Genomic DNA, 6717 nt, shown 5'->3' on the forward strand with positions numbered 1-6717 from the left:
CCTGGCCGCGAGTGCATTCCCGGTCTGCTCCCCGCCCCTAGCCCAGGCCGAATGGCCTCCTCCGATTTACTTGTGCCAATTTTCTGGAGAGGCCACATACGCTGGCCTAAGCAGAACTGGAGTAACTATCAGCTGGCCAAAGTTCCGTAAATGGCCAGAATTGGCGTAGGTGGCTGGTTACGCCCCCTTTGGCTGAAAATAAAACTTCCCTAAAAAAAATCGTAACTAACTGGTGCAAATTGATTGGGGAAACTGTAGATTTTTACCTTCGGCCAAAAAAAAGCAACCTGCTCCAAAGAAACGGCAGAAATCACAAGGGAAAATTGAGCCCCAATGTTTTGAATGTAATTCTTCAACAGAATTCTATTTTTCCCCTCTTTTTTGTCTTCTGGAGATTTCAATCAGTCCTTGAAATGCAGACTCTCAAGTCCAGTTGAAAGGGGGCTGCTGGGCATAAGTAAGTTTTCAGAATCTACAGCATAGATCTTTGTATCCTTTCAAAGCAATGCACAGTTACGTTCTTTCAATGTTTTTTAAAATGTCCATAGGTCTGAATCTGTTAAATATCAATTGGCTAACTCTAATTCCAGGTGCTTCAACTCATCCTCACTGTTCTTTCTCAAGCCCATATTTACTTTGAGTCAGAAGGTTGTGGGTTCTTGTTCTATTCCAGAGTCTTGAGCGCAATAAATACAGGTTGACACTCCAGTGCAGTACTGAGGGAGTGCTGCACTGTCGGAGGTGCCGTCTTTCTGGATCGTCTAGGCTTATATTCACTGAAATTTAGAAGAATGAGAGGGCATCTCCTAGAAACATATAAAATTCTGACGGGATTGGACAGGTTAGATGCAGGAAGAATGTTACCGATGTTGGGGAAGTCCAGAACCAGGGGTCACAGCCTAAGGATAAGGGGTAAGCCATTTAGGACCGAGTTGAGGAGAAACTTCTTCGCTCAGAATTGTGAGCCTGTGGAATTCTGTATCACAGAAAGTTGTTGAGGCCAGTTCATTAGATATATTCAAAAGGGAGTTAGATGTGGCCCTTACGGCTAAAGGGATCAAGGGGTATGGAGAGAAAGCAGGAATGGGGTACTGAAGTTGCATGATCAGCCATGAACATATTCAATGGTGGTGCAGGCTCGAAGGGCCGAATAGCCTACTCCTGCACCTATTTTCTATGTTTCTATGTCTTTCGGATAAGACGTTAAACCTAGGGCCTGTCTGCTCTCTCTCAGGTGGACATAAAGGATCCCATGGCACCATTTCGAAGGGCAGGGGAGTTATCCCCGGTGTCCTGGCCAATATTTATCTCTCAATTAACATAACAAAAACAGATTATCTGGTCATTATCACATTGCTGTTTGTAGGAGCTTGCTGAGTGCAAATTGGCTGCCATGTTTGCTACATTACAACAGTGACTTCACTTCAAAAAGTACTTAATTGGCTGTAAAGCGCTTTTGGACGTCCGGTGGTCATGTAAGGCGATATATAATGCAAGTCTTTCTTTTCTCTCTAATCCAAAGCCATTCACAGGACAGATCACAGTGATGTTAGGTGCTTTTCATATAAATGGATCGAAATGACTAACAAGTTCACATGTGCTTTTCATGTTATATCTTGATTTGTGCTGATAGCAAGCTAAATACTCAACTTAATTTCACATTTTAAATTTGCCTTCCATTAACATTATTATTATTGTAGAATAATCGTTCTGTAGAAAATTATATTTGCTTCAATTTTGTAAAATAATTTTAAGATATCATGCTTATTTTATTCTCCTTCCCCTCTCTGGCTTCTCTGTGTCATTTGCCATCTCTGGTCAGAAAATGCAACTTACTTCAAGGCTTCTGCCAATGGTGCTCTATAACAACTGCGAGGAGTTACACAAAGTTTACATAGGATTACATAGGATATACGACACATTCGGCCCAACCAGTCCATGCTCCACTCAAGCCTCCTCCTGTCTTTCCTCATCGAAATCTATCAGCTTAGCCCTCTATTCCCTTCTCCCTCATATGCTTGTTCAGCCTACCCTTAAATGCATCTATACTATTCGCTTCAACCTCTAGTAGCGAGTTCCATATTCTCACCACTCTTTGGGTAAAGAAGTTTCTTCTGAATTCCCTATTGGATTTCTTGATGACTATCTTATATTGATGGGCTCTAGTTATGCTCTTCCCCACAAATGGAAACATTCTCTCTGTATCCACTCTGTCAAAACCTTTCATAGTTGGCTTATAGCTGGCTCTCATTCTGATTGTCCTTTTATCCTTGTAGCCTTGTCACAACTGGCATGGGCGTCGCTGTGACAGAAACAGAAATTTTTGGGGGATTTTATTTTAACATAGCCAGGGTCAAAATGAAGACTGTCTTTCTCCACTGAGTTACAAATCGGAAAACCTTCAATTAGTCTATAAATAAACAGACTAAAAATAATGATTTTTGATCATCGAGAACCACGTTTAAAAGTGTTAACTTGTGCCACGTGACTTCAGGAAATTATTGGGAAGTACCTGATAGATGCAGATGTCTTTGCTTTACAGGATTACTAAACAATAAGATACATTCTTCTAAAATGTTAGTTTAGCTCAGTGATAGCACTAACTTGCCTTTTTTGACCAGAGATGATGAATGGCACAGGGAAGTGTAATATATATAATGACTCGAAAGACTTGTTACTGTAAACTCACTCAGGTGCACACCTGGTTCAACTTTATTTGTGCCCAAAAGGCACATGACATGGTACTCGCTCATATATACCAGGGCCCGTTCACACACGCGTACAGCCCGATGACCTCCGACAGTGGCGCCCCCTGGTGTCTAGTGACCCCTAGCATCAATACATGACAACATCCCCCTTCAAGATCTTAGTATCAGTTTCTTTACAAATTAAGACGGTCTGGGCCTTTTCGCTCATGAGTTGATCGTCTCAGTTTAACTCCAGTTCTGGGCGAGCGTTCTGAGTCTGTTACGACTGGAGGCTGAGTAACCGATCTGATGGGAGTGGTAGTGACCCTTTCAGAGACTGAAAGTTCAGATTCAGTAATGACAGCAGAGTCCTCTGATGAATGAACATTGTTTGGTTGGACACTGACTGCATCTTCCTCAACCGGTGCCAGTTCATCCGTGTGCCGCAGTTTTATCAACATGTTTCCTGCATGTTTGCCCATTCTTGAGCACGACAATAAACACTCTATTACCCTCCTTGGCCATAACAGTACCAGCGATCCACTTTGGACTTTGACCATAATTCAGCACAAAAACTGGATCATTGACAGAGATGTCACGTGACCACAGCAGCACGATCATGATATCATTGCTGATTTTGATGTCTGTTTTCAACATGATCATTCAAATCAGGATGGACAAGAGAAAGCTTGGTCTTGAGACTTCTCTTCATCAGTAGTTCAGTAGGGGAGACCCCGGTAAGCATGTGAGGTCTTGTCCTGTAACTAAGCAATATACATGACAAACGAGTCTGCAGTGAACCCTGAGTCACACGTTTCATGCATTGCTTGATCGTTTGAACCGCATTCTCTGCTTGACCATTCGACGCAGGTTTGAATGGAGCAGACCTTACATGCCTGATACCATTGAGTTTCATGAACTCCTGAAACTCAAGACTTGTGAAGCAGGATCTGTTATCGCTCACAACAATGTCAGGCAAACCATGAGTAGCAAACATGACATGAAGGCTCTCAATAGTAGCTGTGGACGTACTGGATGATAACACAATTTATCCACTTTGAATATACAGCCACTACAACAAAAAACATCTTTCCCAGGAAAGGGCTCGCAAAATCGATGTGTATCCTCGACCATGGTTTAGATGGCCATGACCAAAGACTCAGCGGAGTTTTCGCTGGTAATTTACTTAGCTGCATGCAAGTACTGCACAGATGCACACATGATTCCAGATCAGAGTCAATTCCAGGCTACCAAACATGAGCCCCGGTGATGGCTTTCATTATGACAATGCCAGGATGAGTGCTATGTAGTTCATGTACACATTTTTATCTTCCTTTCTTAGGCATAACAACATGATTGCCCCACAGTAGACAATCTGAATGGATAGTTCATCTTTGCGACGGTTGTAAGGTTTGGTCTCATCATACATTTCCATTGGTATTGCAGACCAATCACCACTGAGGACACAGCAGTTCACAATCGATAAAATAGGATCATGGCTGGTCCAGATCCTCACTTGTTGAGCAGTGACAGGAGTTCCTTCACCCTCAAAAGTATCCATTACTAACAGTAGATCTGCAGGTTGAGGCATCTCCACTTCAGGGGCCCAAGTTTCCACACGCGCCTAGAACGGTGCAGTCCCGACCTGGACGCCCGTTTTTCGCGCCACAAAGTGCGCCTAAAAAAATCCTCGGTATTCTCCACCTACCTGCAGGTCCTCTGGCCCTCGGCGCAGCCAGCACGAGTTGTGGGGGGGCGGAGCCAGGTCCCTGCGCTGAAAACAGTGCCGGGACCTCCACACATGCGTGCTACAGTGGGCACGCAAGTGCAGTAGCTCCAGGCGCCGAACTGTGTGGGAGGGGCCCGTAGCACGCAGCCCCTAGCCCTGGCTGAATGGCCTCACTGGGGCTGCGTGAATAAGGCTCCTCCCACGGCCAGCTCCTGCTTCCCCCCGCGACCAGACCCGACACCCGCTCCCCGCACCCCCCGCCTCCGGACCAGACCCGACACCCACCCCCCCCCTCCCCCCGCAACTGACCCGACCCGCGCTCCTGTTCCCGCTCCCCGCCTCCCCGACTGGACCCGACCCGACCCGCGTTCCTGTTCCCGCTCCCCGCCTTCCCGACTGGACCCGACCCGACCCGCGCTCCTGTTCCCGCTCCGCCCCCCCCCCGACTGGACCCGACCCGACCCGCGCTCCTGTTCCCGCTCCCCGCCCCCCCAACTGGACCCGACCCATTGCTATTGCAATGGCCTTACTGAGGGTCGGTGTCTCTACAGTCGAAAGCTTTCGTAGGATGGTCTCGTGGCCAATGCACAGTACAAAAAAGTCTCTGAGCATTTGCTCCAGGTAGCCATCAGACTCACTTTGTCCTGCAAGTCGCCTTAGCTCGGCGACGTAGCTCGCCACTTCCTGACCTTCAGATCGCTGGCACGTGTAGAACCGATACCTCGCCATCAGCACGCTCTCCCTCGGGTTAAGATGTTCCTGAACCAGTGTACACAGCTCCTCATACGACTTATCTGTGGGTTTCACTGGAGCCAGAAGGTTCTTCATGTGGCTATAGGTCAGTGCCCCGCAGACTGTGAGGAGGACCGCTCTCCTTTTTGCAGCGCTTCCTTCTCCGTCCAGCTCGTTGGCTACAAAGTATTGGTCTAGCCGTTCGACATAGGCTTCCCAGTCCTCACCCTCTGAGAACTTCTCCAGGATACCCACAGTTTGCTGCATCTTTGCGTTGGATTCGTATTCTCGTCGCCAGTTATTGTGTTCCTAACACAGATGAGGCTGCACACCGGGATGTTAAAATAACAGTGACCCCAGTCTTTAATAAGACACTCCAGAGTGAGGAACAGGCCTTAGGGGGCCGGCTTATATACAGTGCTCCCAAGGGATGCTGGGATCACTTGGGACTTCAGGGGATGAGCTCCCTGGTGGCGGAACATACGAGTGCATGCTTTACAGATACACAACAGAGGGAGTGCAGCAAAGCTTCACCAGACTGATTCCCGGGATGGCAGGATTGACATATGAGGAAAGACTGGATCGGCTAGGCTTATACTCACTCATTATGAGAGGGGATCTAATAGAAATGTATAAAATTCTGACGGGACTAGGCAGGTTAGATGCAGGAAGAATGTTCCCGATGTGGGGAAGTCCACAGTCTAAGGATAAGGGGTAAGCCATATAGGATCGCGATGAGGAGAAACTTTTCACCCAGAGAGTTGTGAACCTGTGGAATTCTCTGCCACAGAAAGTTGTGGAGTCCAGTTTGTTGGACATATTCAAAAGGGAGTTAGATGTGGCCCTTACGGCTAAAGGGATCAGGGAGTATGAAGAGAAGGCTGGAATGGGATACAGAGGTTGCATGATCAGCCATGATCATATTGAATGGTGGTGCAGGCTCGAATGGCCTACTCCTGCACCTATTTTCTATGTTTCTATGTTTCTATGACCCGACCCGACCCGCGCTCCTGTTCCCGCTCCCCACCTCCCCGACTGGACCTGACCCGACCCACGCTCCTGTTCCCGCTCCCCGCCCCCCCCCCCCCCCCCCCCCCGACTTGACCCAACACGAACCGCGCTCCCGCCCCCCGACCCGACCCGACCCGACTCCCGCTCCCGGACTGGATCCGACGTGACCTCCCCCTCTCCCCCCTCTCTCTCTCTCTCTCTCCCTCCCCCCCTCCCTCTCTCTCTCCCCCCCTCCCTCTCTCTCTCCCTCCCCCCCCTCCCTCTCTCTCTCCCTCCCTCTCCCCCCACCTCTCTCCCTCCCCTCCCCCGACCCGAACCTCCCCGACCCAACCCAACGCCACCTACCTGTAAATCTGGTGCTGGGGACGGGCCCTGCCCGAGGTCTCGGGCCGGCCCGTTCAGCCTTCGGTCCCGAAAGGCCTGCTTGAAGCACTTTCACACAGGTAGGAAGGTGGTTTATTTAATCTTTTCTTTGCTTATAAATGTTTATTCAGGTTGGATTTATTTGTATAATATTTGTATAAGTATAAATAAGGATTTATTATAGAATTTAATGAC

The sequence above is a fragment of the Pristiophorus japonicus genome, chromosome 5 (assembly GCF_044704955.1).
Source record: "Pristiophorus japonicus isolate sPriJap1 chromosome 5, sPriJap1.hap1, whole genome shotgun sequence".
Lineage (NCBI taxonomy): Eukaryota > Metazoa > Chordata > Chondrichthyes > Pristiophoridae > Pristiophorus > Pristiophorus japonicus.